Below are 13,255 nucleotides of genomic sequence, written 5' to 3'. Positions count from 1 at the left end.
AGCCATATGCCAGGAGGATGCAGTCCGTAACATTCATACATTGGTTCGGGGGCTGTTTTGCATTTTCGGACCTTTTTCGCCTAAGTTCAAAGCGTTTTCTGCTCTAACTCTCAAACTACACGTTCGAATGACATGCTGTCTGTGGCCACAGGTTGTATTTGTCACGAGGATGCTGCCCCTGACACCTACACATTGGTGCGGGGGCTGTTTTGCATTTTCGCCCCCCTAAAGCCCTTTTTCGAGTAAGTTTAAGGTGTTTTCGACTATAACTCCCAACCTACATGTGCAAACTACATGCCCTCTGTCTCCACAGGTCCTATTTGTCACGAGAAAGCTGTTTGTGACGTTCATAGAGTGGTTCGGGGGCTGTTTTGCATTTTCACCCTTTAAACACCCTTTTTCGACTAAGTTTAAGACGTTTTTGACTCTAACTCCCAACCTACGTGTGCTAACTACATGTCGTCTATCCTCACAGGTCATATTTGTCACGAGAAAGCTTCTCATGACATCCATTGTGTGATTCAGAGACTGTTTTGAATTCCCCCCTGCCCGCGCGAACACCCTTCATTTGTCCTATATCTAATTAGTATTAAAATGATCAATTAACATAAGGGTATAAGATCCCTAACTATATACAATCCAGTAAAATCTTTCCCAAAACCTAGTGCCTTCTTTCCCCTTTCTTAAAAGTCAAGAAGAAAGTTATAGCTAAAGGACAAGCTAATGGTGTTACCCTCACCTATTAGCTTGAGAGGGGATGATAAGAGTATTAATCATTAGTAGTCTCAGTAGTGGAGTCAGTTGCTTCAACATACACAACATCATCAACAATTGTGCCAGAGGGTAGTGAGAAAGAACAAATACACATTGTACACTTTTTTTTTTCTTCTCAAATTTCAAAACAAAAATGTACACTTTTTGTTCTTTTATCAAATTTCAAAACAAGGCAAGGAAGAAAAAATGTTTGGACCTAAAATGATTGCACTTTGCAACTGTACAGTGATTCCATGAAAATTTGTAATGCAAACTTTGGATGCCAAGTCAAAATCTACTCAATTCTTTCCAAGCTATAGCTTAATAAATATAGGCTACTCTCAGAGATAGTATGTTACAATATCTTAACACCACAATTCTGCACAATGAATTCATGAAGCATGTAATTCAGTAGCATCAAATTTCTAACCTAAAAAATTGCTAGAAAACTTGGTGAAGTTGTTTGGGTCTAATTTAACATGATTTTCTCTTCCACTACAACCAAAATAACAAGCATTAGCTATGGGAAAACAGATAACCACACAGAGACATACACACCAAAATAAGGCAAGCAGTAAAAGCAACCTTGAAGAGATCTATCCCTCTTCAACTACTCCTGTCAACATTACCTAGGAGAGTGACAAAGATAATAGATTCATACTAATGCTAATTAGTAAATGATTAACAAGAGAACAACCCCATTAAATTATTCTTGGAAATAGAAACATTATGCATGGGATTTGTGGATGTGGGGGTGGGGAAGAAACGGCCACGTATCTTATGTTTCCATGGTTAGTGAGCGGTGAGCTGGTAGCGCCATTTATTTCATACACATAGCTTAAATTTGTACATTTCACTATTTGGTGGTTCTTTCCTTTGTCGAAGTAAAATAAAAAAAAATTTAAAAATCAATAGTTTTCTTTTGAGGAGTTCTTCCATTTAATTTCTATAAAACTTATATTGGTATAAAAAATTTCTAATTAGTCAACACTCAATTCAAGTTCGGTAATATTTATCAATCAGCCCTGTTATATACCAAAGGAGATTTGCATGCATCAAATTATGTAGGAATATCAGTTGCACAAATGCAAGGTGGAAAATTTCAAAACCTTTGGCATTAATCCAAAGCAAAGCCAGATTTTACTCCAACAATAAAGGCAAGGCCAATACATCATACAAAACCGAAAGATGAATGATGTGTGTGCTCATGCCAATGACATGATTCATAACAAAAATTTTCTAATCCATTTGTAATCTTTTTATATGGCTGTAGAAGAAGACACACATTATCCATAACAATATATATGTTAAACATCTTGTATATGGACTATAATTATCAATAATTGGAAATTGTAATCAGAGCACAATAAAGGACTACCGGGAATTCAGTTTCATGAAAATAATAGAAAGAGTAAGCGAAACCGGATTTTACTCCAACAATAAAGGTAAGGCCAACACTAGATACATGTTCCAAAGATAAATGATGCATGTGCTCATGTCGAAGACATTATTCATAAGGAAAATTTCCTAATCCATTTTGTAATCATTTTTATTTTGTTGTAGAAGAAGACACACGAACAATTTTGTTTGTATGTAAAGCCTGTGCATGTGCCTACAAGTTTACAAATCTTCTTTGATTTTGGAATCTGATTTTGGAATCCCAACACCTTAAGAAACCCAAAAAACTAATCAAAGCAATTTTTAGAAAAAAAAATAAACACAGTTATCTATAATGACTATCACAAAGGTTTACAAGGACTCAAACTAAAATGTAGGATACGGATGAGGCTGCTTAGGAAGCCATGTGTTTACTACAGTATGAAATCAATTAAAGAGAAAAAGCAACAGAATAAACAAACAGAAAGAGGAAAAATAAGTGATACAAAATACCAGAAAAAAAAAAAAAAAACAAACAAACAAACAAACAAACAATAGAAAAAGGAAATCAAGTGATACAACATACCAGAACATGTTTGGCTCAATATAGAACGAGCTTCTGGCTCAAATCCCATGTCAAGCATCCGATCAGCTTCATCTAGAACCTGCCAAAAAGAAAGGAGTTAGAGACACTAGTGTAGGGAGCTAGAATGCTCTAGTAAAATCAATTTCATCAAAATTCCCATATCCAAGCCTGACAAAGGTAAATCACTAATAGCTACAACTTGAATAAAAGATTAAAGGGCTTTCAGGCTTTCTGCTGTCATCTTTTTCTAGAAACTGAATTCACCAATACAACAATCAGATAAGACTAAAATGTTCTTAAATACATAAGGCATCTAAATAGATTTAGTGAGCTAGTTTATGACCCATGAAAAGACTCCCGATTGGAGTTACAAATAGGGGAATGATATTCACACCCCTTGTGAGAGGCAATATGACCAAAGAAAAAAGTGAGAGACTAAAAGGGGATTCGGCGTATCGTTTCGTACAAATATGGAAACTCTCAAAAGTTAAAAGAGAAACAAGAAACTTCAAGCAAAGACTCCCAATGTTATAACACATTCTAATTGGTCCCAACAAAATAAGAACTAAGAATTTGAACAACCTATTCTTTTTTTCACCTCAACACTAAAAAACCAAATCTTTATAGTAGTCTGCCCAATATAATCGAAAACGAATTCCTCCTTGTTCTTGTCAAAATTTCCATTTGGTTGGTACTGATCCATTCACATAAAGGGCACAAGTGTACAATTTGGTACTAAATGCCAATACAAACCAAAAGTTGTTCAATTAAAGTCCAACAAACTAACAAACACAAGTGTTTATGATTTTGAACATAACTAAGGTTCCTATCATTAAGATTCACAAATATATAGGACATAAAAATAACAATACACAACACCCAATTAGTACACATTAATGTGTGAGGGATGTCGTTTTAGCAACAAGATTTAAAAGGGCCTTTTAATACGGTTAAAAAACATGATCAACAAAGATCAACAATATTGGAACTTAGAAGACAAAAAAAATTGGTTTAAAGGGTTGGATTAAGATCCAGGGCTTTCCATTGTAAGAGAAAAAAGAAAAAGAAAAAGAAAAAGAAAAAGCATAGATTGACTTTGATCTCCCACTAATGTTTGTATCACTTTCCATCAAAACAAAAACATTTCAGCTATTTCAATGGGAATGAAACAAACATTTTATTCCTTGCTCACCACATATTCAATTGCAGATTTGTACCCGAAAAAACATTGAAAAATCTACAGAGCACATGATAACAAGATATTTCAGTTCAAAGGGGACTCGTCGGAAGTAAATTTGCTATCACAGAATAAAAAAATGACATTTTTCCATCAATTTAAAAACAAAACCAAAAAAAATTGACATTAAAAAACTGATGTTAGAGAAATCGCAATTTGAAAAGAGGTTATGTGCAAGTCAAAGCTTATAAAAGCAAAAATCTAATATAAAATGCTCTTTCCAAATTGGTACCATTATCTAGAATCTTCTAGACATCAACCTCTGTGTTGTCATTATCTTTGGTTACTTCCCACCCAAATAGACTATAGAAGTGCCAAGAAAGAGTTTTGGAAGGCTACTCTAGCAGGCTTAAAGAGTGCTAGAGCAGCAAGGTGTTATCTATGACCAGAAGATTGGTGATAGTCTGCCAGAGCACTCAGTTTAGCATTGTCTAGCACTCTAGCATAAAGGAACGTCCATGTAAAGGGTGCTTTAGTGGCCGTAACTAATAGACAAGCAACTCAACGATACCATAAATATTTTGATATCCAACTTCTCTCTACGCCTACGACATATTAAACTCAATCTTTCTTGGACAATTATACATCCAACCATGTTCAAATGATGAAGATATTATAGTAACTTAAACAGCCATATATATTTTGAAAATGAAGGGTACTCAAACACAGAAGCAATTTCACTCTTAACAGGTATCAATCAATAGTATGTTGCAACAAATAAGGATATATATCAAGTAGAATGTGATTTACGTAAACATCTAGTCAAAATGAGAATGTAATTTCTTTTTCTTTTCCTTTTTTTGTGTGGCAAAAATTCAAAATGAAAATAAAATTAGAGAGCAAATTGAAGTAGTCTTACAACACCAGACTTCAAAGAAAATACCTGGGGTCCTTTAGAAGTTCCTCCATATAAACAAACTGACTGCAAGCCACGAGGTTTTCCAGCATTACAAAGAACGTCTGAAATCTGCCACTAGCACAAAATGTCAGTGTTTAGCCAATTCTTCAACAAATAAATACCACTAAATCAAGTGAGCATTTTGCATGTAAGGTAGAGCTATGGATAACAAATATATATACACAAAAATAAAACAATGTCACTGCCACATTGATCCATTTTGTTCTTGATTTCTGTCTCTAGCTAATTTTCTTTTGTAGTTAAAATTCTTCCAACTGCAACTTCCTCCATCAGTTCAGTGTTATAAAAGAAACTGATTCAGTCACTACATCCATCCCATGAACTTCACAGAACCATACAATATCTTAAAAAAATAAAAGAATAAGAATTGTACAATAAGTACATAAAGGGTAAAAAAAAATAATGGAAACAAACATTCCAATAATGAGTGAAAACCCCCCAGAAGAAGGTTTTCCAATACAATGGATTAGGGCTTTGAATACATACATACACAATGAGGGACCAAATATACATGCAAATACATGGGCTTTGAAACTACATACACAATCAATGGATTAGGGCTTTGAAACTAATGAGAGAGAAACGAAAAATAAGGGAAATGTATGAAATCACTAAAATCAAACCCATTTAGGACATCAAACCCATAAAACTTTACAAATCAAACCACTTCAACCAAACCCATTTTCGGAAATCAACACCAAATTAAATTGAAGAAATCATAACAACCCTAGAGCAAGATTCAGAAAGGGGGTAATAGAGAAAGGGGGACGGAGAGGGAGAAAGAGTGAACAAGGTCGACAGAGCGAGAAACAGAGAGAGAGAGAGAGAAAGACAGATGCGAGTGAGAGAGAGAGACAGATCAAGAGTGAGAGAGAACCTGTGAGGATGCGGCGGTGACGGTGGTAATCTGCGGCGGGGGCGATGGCAAGCAGCGGTGGTCTACGCTGAGGTGAGGTGATGTGGGGTGAGGTTTGGTGGTCAAATAGAATGTGAGAGAGAGAAGAACCCGATATATCTAATTCCATAACAGGGCGCCAATAGAGGGGCTTTTCCCAAACTGAGCCCGTTTTGCATTCTATTCGTTAAAGTACGCCTAGTTTGGACAGAATTCTCAAACTAAGTTAAAATGCTATTGCAAATTATACTTTTACTGTTTGGAGTCTAAAATTTGATGAATAGTAAAAGCGCTATTGTAAAATGCACTTTTAATTAATAAATCGTTATTTTAAATCGCGCTTTTAACATAAAATTTTTTTTCTAAAAAAAACGTTATTTGAAATAGCGCTTTGACTGTGCATATAATTTCTTTTTTTTTTTTTTAGAAAACGTTATTTAAAATAACGTTTCTACTGTTGAACACCAACCCACCCACACACACCCAACCCACAGTGTGAATCATTGAAATAAGATAATTTTTATATATAATAATAATTTATAATAATAAATTATATAATTTTTATAATTTTCATAAATATAAATCATTTTTAAGTTATGGATTATTTGATTTATAACATGTATGTAAGGGTAAAAAATTTTATAATCAAAAATAATTTTCGCAATTTTTATAATCAAAAATAATTTATAAATTACCAAAAATAATTTATAATACGTATGTATTATAAAATTTTTTATAATAATTTATAATATATATGTATTTACTTTAAATAAATTATATATAATACGTATGTATTATATATATAATTTTTATATATTTACTTTAAATAAATTATTTTTGATACGTATGTATTATATACATACTTTAAATAAATTATTAATAAATATATAATAATTATTTTATAAAATAAATTATTAATAAAATTTTATAACACGTATGTATTATAAAATTTTTTATAATAATTGATAATACGTATGTATTATTTAAATCTTTACATTTTTTATTTAAAATTTTTTACAGTAAACCCATCTTCACATTTTATAATACGTATGTATTATTCAAAAATAATTTATAAAAATTTATAATTAATACGTATGTAAATAATTTAATACGTATCTTCACATTTACATTTACAGTAAACCCATCTTCACATTTACATACGTATGGTTTAAGGGTAAAAATTTTGATAAATGATAAATCAAACCATCCATAACCTAAAATTTTTTACCCTTACATACGTATGGTTTAAATAATTTATAAAAATTATTGCCATACGTATGTAAAAATTGATTATAAAAATTGCAAAAATTATTTATAAATTGATTATAATCTTTATAAATTATTTAAAAATATATAATAAATAATTATTAATAAAAATTGTAATCAATTTATTTTATAAAGTAATCAATTTATTTTACAATCAATAATTTTTATTAATAATTTATTTTATAAAATAATTATTATATATTTATTAATAATTTATTTAAAGTAAATATATAAATATATAAAAATTATATATATAATACATACGTATCAAAAATAATTTATTTAAAGTAAATATATAAAAATTATATATATAATACATACGTATTATATATAGTTTATTTAAAGTAAATACATACGTATTATAAATTATTATAAAAAATTTTATAATACATATGTATTATAAATTATTTTTGGTAATTTATAAATTATTTTTGATTATAAAAATTGCAAAAATTATTTTTGATTATAAAAATTTTTACCCTTACATACATGTTATAAATCAAACCATCCATAACCTAAAAATGATTTATATTTATGAAAATTATAAAAATTATATAATTTATTATTATAAATTATTATTATATATAAAAATTATCTTATTTCAATGATTCACAGTGTGGGTTGGGTGTGTGTGGGTGTGTGCGTATGTCAGAGGGTGGGTTGGTGTTCAACAGTAGAAACGTTATTTCAAATAACGTTTTCTAAAAAAAAAAAAAAAATTATATGCACAGAGAAAGCGCTATTTCAAATAGCGTTTTCTTTAGAAAAAAAATTTATGTTAAAAGCGCGATTTAAAACAGCAATTTATTAATTAAAAACGCATTTTACAATAGCGCTTTCACTATTCATCAAATTTTGGGCTCCAAACAGTGAAAGCGCGATTTGTAATAGCGCTTTAGCTTAGTTTGGGAATTCCATCCAAACTAGGCCTAGTTTGGGAAATAGAATGCAAAAGAGGCTTAGTTTGGGAAAAGCCCCGCCAATATATTCATTTCACTCTAAAATTAATTTATCATTTAGCGACTAAACCATTTATATTGTCGCCAAAACTTGTAATTGAGCGACTAAATTTTTTTTGGTCGGAAAAAATTTAATAAACGACAACTAAATTTGTTTTTGTCACGAAAGGTTAATATTTATAGACTAATTTATTCATAGCCAAAGAGTAACATGAAAATATAGTTGTTATTTGGTGACTAAACCTTTTTTTGTCGGCAATAATTAGCATACCGCGACTAAAAGCCTATCTAGTAGCCTAAAATCTAGACTTATGCCGACTAATAAATTTTTAGTTGCCAGAAAGTGGCATATTCGGCTTCTAAATTCTTTTTAGTCGCCAATAAGTAATATATGTCAACTAAAAAAATTTAGTCACTATAGCTTAACCAAACACCGGCTAATACATTTTTTAGTTGCCAAAAGGTTAACTTTTGGCGACTAAAATCCTTGCAGTCACCAAAAGTGTAAATTGTTGTAGTGTATATATAAGTAAATGTAGTAGGTTTTCAAAAATTTCAAAAGCCTTGATCATACCTTCTCATTCAAAGTTAGCTTTCTCTTTTCTACACGATACGCCCTCTAGCCTCATTTGCCCTTTTCCTAATTTCTAATTATTTATTAGTTTTTAAAAAAGATGACAAAAAAAAAATGAGATGGAAAATATTAAGTTCTAGATGTGAACATAAAAAAATAGCTACAAGAAGACAAATAAGAAAAAAGAATTTAATTAATCTATTTCTACTCATAACTAATCTATCTATCCATATTCTTCTCACTTTATAAAAAAAAAAATAATGATAATAAAAATTTTATTTTTTATGTGAACATAAAAAAATAATTAAATAAATAAAGCTATAGAGATAAATAAGAATATTTTTAACAAATCTATTTTAGTATTACGATCAGATAAGTATTAACGTATATAAGGTAATATTGATTTTTTAATTTAAAAAATATTAAAATAATGGCATACTCACGTTTTTGTTGGATCATATATCATTTTATTTAATAAAAAAATATCCTTTAAAAACCAAAAAATTGATATTAAAATAAAAACAAACAAACAAATATTATCCTTAAAGGATTGAGTAATGTATCATCTTATTCTAGATAAAACAAAATTAGATAATTATCATTTTAATATATACTATAACAAAAAGCAGATTTGGCGACTAAAACTGGATTTTTCGTCACTGAAAGTAGTAGAATTGGCGACTAAAATGGAATTAGTCGCCAAAATTGGCCACTTTTGCCGACTAAAAGAGTTTAGTCGCTGAATATAAGGGTTTTAGCGACTAAAAGTCAGTTTAGTCACCGAATATAGGGGTTTTAGCGACTAAAAAAATCTTAGTAGCCAAAGGTTAAGGTTTTTGGCGACTAAAAACATTTAGTAGCCAAAAGTATAGGTTTTGGCGACTAAAAAACAGTTTGGTCACCGATTCTACATGTTTTGGCGACTAAAAACAGTTTGGTCACTGAAAGTCAAGCTTTTTGGCTACTAAAAAAAATTAGTAACTAAAAACAATCAATTGGCGACTAAAATTCACTTTAAAAACAGGTTTAGTCGCCAAAAGGGGACGTTTTTAGGCGGAACATATTTTTTTAGCGACTGAAAATTAATTAGTAGCCCAAAATTATAGAATTGGCGACTAAATAATGGATTTAGTCGCCAAAAGTGATCTAAATTTTTTTTTACTAAATAATTTATTTTTTACATAAATTATATTGAATATATATAATTATATTTATATATATAGTTTTGTATTAATACCGATCAAAGTAATATATAAATAATATATGTTGCATTTATATTCATGTGATGTTGTAGTGGCATAGTGGGGAGAGTGTGCTGGCACTACAAGAAATGTCACTTTTGGCTACCAAAATATTGGTCGCCAAAAGTCCAATATTTAGTCGCCGAAACCATTTAGCGACTAAAATATTTTGTCGCCAAACTCGTCGCCTATACCCTGTCGGCGATAGTATTGGCGACTAAACTATTTTTGGTCGCTGAAAGTTAACGTTTTGGCTACTAAATTTTTGTTAGTCGGCAAAGGTTATGCTTTGGCGACTAAAATATTAGTAGCCAAAAGTAAGCATTTGGCTACGAAACCTTGAGTAGTCGGGAAAGGGGATATTTTGGCAACTAAATATTTAGTCGCCAAAAGTGTTCAAATAAAATTAATTAAATTTTCAGCGACTAAAACTTCTTGTCGTAGATAAGTTTTAGTCACAACATTACTACATTTAGGGACTAAAGAATTCAGTCGCCAAAAAAATTATTTTTCATTTTATTAAACTTTTGGCTACTAACCATTTGGTAGCCGAAAGTCTTCATTATAATTTTAGCTACTAAATTTTTAGTCACCAAAAATCTTTGGGTTCTTTATGGCTACCAAATATTTGGTCACTAAAAATATTGATTTCCTTTTTGGCTACCAATTGGTTAGTCACTAACAAATTCACTTCTTTTTTTTTCGCTACTAAACATTTAATGGAAAAAACTTTATTTTGTGTTTTTTTTTATTATAATTAATTTCTTCATAACCTGTATTTATTTCGTGCAACCTGCACCCTGTATTTAAACAAAATAATACATATATCTATTTCTATTTCGTTTCAACAATACAAAAATTTGATCTTTTAACATCAAATTCTATACAAATCTGAATTATCCAACCCAAAATAATAATTCCATACAAATACAGAATCATACAAAAAAGATGTCCTCTGTACAAAAAATTCTACATCAAATGTCATTTACAGAATATTTTGAAGGTGTAAACATGATGGGAAAATTAAATTTATTTACTAAAACACTTGCTTAATTTAACAATGAAGCCATTGATCTAAACGCTTCTCATCCTTCAAGCTTGCTTCATATAGTTTGGTACCTTTCTTTCTGAAGACACCAACTGCAAAATAATGCAAATGTAGTAATGCAATCAGAAAATCGAGAAATGGAATGGAAAGATGCAAGAACATTTTCCAATACACCCATTGCCCACGTCTTATAAAACATTGTAATAATCGCACCTTCAAATATAGTAGGAGGCTAAAAATCAAATATAGTAGGAGGCTAACACGTGATATATATTTTAATCTCTCTCTCGCTCTAGTCCCATCCCATCACCCCTTGATTTGTCCCACTCCCAATATGATAGGGAGCGGGTTAGGTTATTAAAAATCCACGCCAAACCCAACCTATGGATTAGTTTTATCAATGTTCCCTTACCAACTGGCCATTATGGATCTTACTTTGTGTCCTAATCTCTATCAAGAGAGCCAAAAAGAAGGATTTATAAGAGACAAACGCCTAGATTATAATATATCTTTTCCTTTATTCTATTATATGAAGTGTTCATTTTATTTGGTGCTATTGTTATTTCATTTTTTTTCCATTCAACAATACCCTTCAAAATTACTACTAAACAGTTATAATAATAAAAAAGTGTCAAAACAGTTTACTAAACAGTTAAAATAATAAAAAAAGTGTCAAAACAGTTTTCAAAATCATCCCACTTCTTCCTTCATCAATCTCCCAAAAGTGTAAATGTGCTATTGCATATGTGTTTGCATTCACCACTAGTATATATGTGTGTGTGTGTGCTTGTGTAGACACAGAATGAGAAAATTTAAGCATGTCAGAATCTACTTAGTAGTATTGACAAATGGATTGAACGTTACAACAAAAATATTAGTCTCATCTAATGTCAAGTATTTTATTGTAGAACTTTGGATACAGAGGGCAAAGGTCCTCCTTAGTATAGTTTATAATTTATTTTATTTTAAAATATATATCACGTGTTAACTATATCTTATGTTTGGACTCAGTCAAGCTCTCACAGCAGCTTGTTGAATTAGATGTGCTCAAGTTTAGACCAAGTAGTAGAAATGGGTCTTCAATATGCAGAATGCCCAAAATTGACTTCTTTTCATATGATTAAACTAACCAACACATTCAAATAAGTACAAGAATCTGAGTGAGTAGCATAAAATTGTCTTCAATCCACCTAGTTCCAACTAAATATGAATAAAATATATGGGGATTCATGAACGAATGAGAATTTAACCACAACATATCTCATCAATAAATGCATACAAACAAACACAATGGTGAGATTATATCCCAATTTTTGATGACCATGTTCCATGGGGCTTGGCTAATTATGCAGTGGTTTGATTTGCTATTAATGTCTATCTCTCTAATGATCTTCATTAATGTCTATCTCTCAATAAAATCACAATACTCTGTAACAGAGTTACAATGGTGTACATATATTGGTGACCATGTTCAATTGTGAAAGCAGATTCAAACAGATTCAAACACTCCATGTTCCAATTGTTTCTGATAAATTTGTCACTTGAGCATAGAATCAAACACTTGGTGGGCAAAAAATTTAACAATCCACATATCAAACAAACAATCACCTAAACCAATGATCCAAATTCAGAGTTTATGATCTAAATTTTCTAAATAATAATAGACCGTAGATAATGAACCCAACAAAATACTAAAACCCAGATGAATTAAGCAAATGGCATTACTAATCCATAAAAAAATAAATGAAAACCTGGAAGAGTGGGCATGGTGCAAGAAGCGACGGGCTTGGGCGACTTCTCGACCTCGACAAGGCACGTACGGCAGTTTCTGGCAATGGAGAGGCGGCTGTGGTAGCAGAATCTGGGAATTATCCAAAAAAAACTACAAATCAAACTCCTACTATTAATATACCCATTTTAGAAACCCATTCAAAAACATATAGAAGATAAGGGAGATAGATAGCGTCTAGAAATTGGAGAGAGAGAGAGAGAGAGAGAGAGAGAGAGAAACACTACTACAAATAAGGGAGCTTAAACATTTGGAAAAAGGAAAAACAACCTGAACCTTTATCCTCTTGAATGATTTAAAGGATATCGTAACTTCAAAGAGAAAAACAAACAAAAGTTTAGATTTATTAATACAAAAAAAGAAGCACATGGAAATGAGGGCTCTAAAAAGGAAATATTATATCAATTCATAAGTCCATTCCACAACAAATTACAGTTAAGCAAATTCAAGTGAGGTAGAAACAGAATTTAGAAAGTAGCCCCCCACCAATTGACCCAGGCACACTTTGGACACCTAGGTGGACACACACATAATAAGTTTGAAAAAATAAATTTGGATACAACATAAATTTATACATATTAATCCCTCCTACTTTAAACCTAAAAAATTAA

General features: G+C 30.8%; 1 long non-coding RNA gene across 17 annotated transcripts in view; it reads right to left on the bottom strand.

Annotated features, from left to right (window-relative positions):
* Window positions 1-5,935, bottom strand: part of LOC114281263 (uncharacterized) — an 89,590-nt gene extending 83,655 nt beyond the window's left edge. For 6 of the 17 annotated variants that reach the window (XR_014344070.1, XR_014344069.1, XR_014344074.1 and 3 more), the window contains exons 1-3: window positions 5,750-5,933; window positions 4,837-4,920; window positions 2,717-2,795 (exon numbers count right to left, since the gene is read on the bottom strand). This is a non-coding gene — a long non-coding RNA (uncharacterized LOC114281263). Of the gene's footprint in view, window positions 1-62; window positions 1,383-1,668; window positions 2,565-2,716; window positions 2,796-4,836; window positions 4,921-5,749 lie in introns of those variants that run through there. The other 11 variants (XR_014344065.1, XR_014344071.1, XR_014344063.1 and 8 more) reach the window with 5 other exon arrangements.
* Between the last annotated feature and the right edge of the window lie 7,320 nt (window positions 5,936-13,255).

Source organism: Camellia sinensis, chromosome 11, assembly GCF_055761805.1.
Source record: "Camellia sinensis isolate YWXY chromosome 11, ASM5576180v1, whole genome shotgun sequence".
Classification (NCBI taxonomy): Eukaryota; Viridiplantae; Streptophyta; class Magnoliopsida; order Ericales; family Theaceae; genus Camellia; species Camellia sinensis.
The sequence above is the reverse complement of the archived record's forward strand: the minus strand, read 5'-3'. Positions and strand labels throughout refer to the sequence as shown.